This window comes from Neopelma chrysocephalum, unplaced genomic scaffold (genome assembly GCF_003984885.1).
Source record: "Neopelma chrysocephalum unplaced genomic scaffold, ASM398488v2 Primary Assembly neopelma1_185787, whole genome shotgun sequence".
NCBI classification, from domain to species: domain Eukaryota; kingdom Metazoa; phylum Chordata; class Aves; order Passeriformes; family Pipridae; genus Neopelma; species Neopelma chrysocephalum.
This window is the reverse complement of record NW_020938784.1, coordinates 1-1348: the sequence shown is the minus strand read 5'-3', so window position 1 is coordinate 1348 and position 1348 is coordinate 1. Positions and strand designations below refer to the sequence as shown.

Here is a 1348-nt window from a genome sequence, read left to right as displayed (position 1 = left end):
TAAACCAGCACAGGGAATATCCTGGAATGCTTTGGGTTGGAAGGGACTCTCCCAGGGAAGGATTTATCCCCAGTATCCCACCTAAACCAGCACAAGGAATATCCTGGAATGCTCTGGGTTGGAAGGGTCCCTCCCAGGGAAGGATTTACCCCCAGTATTCCATCTAAACCAGCACAGGGAATATCCTGGAATGCTCTGGTTTGGTACTCCCAATATCCCACCTAAACCAGCACAGGGAATATCCTGGAATGCTTTGGGTTGGAAGGGACCCTCCCAGGGAAGGATTTATCCCCCAATATCCCACCTAAACCAGCACAAGGAATCCTGGAATGCTTCGGAAGGGACCCTCAACACCCTCCCACCAGACCGGGCTGCTCCAAACCCCGTCCAACCTCATCCTCGGCCACTTCTGAGACGACCCGACCTAAATTCCCCCAAATTTCCCCCTGGAGGATCTGGGAATGCTCCTTTCCAGCCCTTCCCCTCCTCACCTGAGGGCCCTGCTGAGCTTGTCATAGTTCATCTGGGGTTTGCATTTCCTCCTGCCCCACAGCCGGGCCACCTCGTCGGGGTCCTTGATGACGAACTCTCCGTACTCTCCCTGCTGCCAGGCGATGACATGACGGAATTCCTCCTTCTGGAGCAGCTCCAGGATGAAGTGCCACAGCTGGATCTGCCTGGAGCCCGGGCTGGACTCGGTTTTATAAGCCCACTCCGGGAAATGATACCCTTGGGAAGAGAGGGAAGAGTCGTTCAAGACGGGAAAACGGGGAGGTGGCAACGTCCGGGTTGGTTCTGGGGTGACACCGCTGGAATTCCATCGGATATTCCAGGGTTAAGAGGGATTTCCACAGATTTACGGGATCCCCCCTCTCAGAGGAGAAATTTGTGGGGATACTTGAGAGATTTCTATGGATGTCTGAGAGGTTTGTATGGATTGATGAGATGTTTCCATGGATTGACGAGATCCCCTTTTGGACAAGGAATTTGTAGGGATATTTGAGGGATTTCTATGGATGTTTGAGAGATTTCTGTGGATTGATGAGATGTTTCCATGGATTGATGAGAATTGTAGGGATATTTGAGAGATTTCTATGGATATCTGAACTATTTCCATGGATTGATGAGACCTCTCTCAGATGAGAAATTTGAATGAGGATTTGAGATTTCTATGGATGTTTGAGTGGTTTGTATGGATTGATGAGATGTTTCCATGGATTGATGAAATCCCTTTTTGGACAAGGAATTTCTAGGGATACATGAGGGATTTCTATGGATATTGGAGATATTTCCATGGATTGATGAGATCTCTCTCAGCTGAGAAATTTGTAGGGATATCTGAGAGATT

At 49.0% G+C, this 1348-nt stretch overlaps 1 pseudogene; it reads right to left on the bottom strand.

The window, feature by feature from the left end:
- Positions 1-481: 481 nt before the first annotated feature.
- Positions 482-809, bottom strand: LOC113962906 (annotated as a pseudogene).
- Positions 810-1348: the final 539 nt, after the last annotated feature.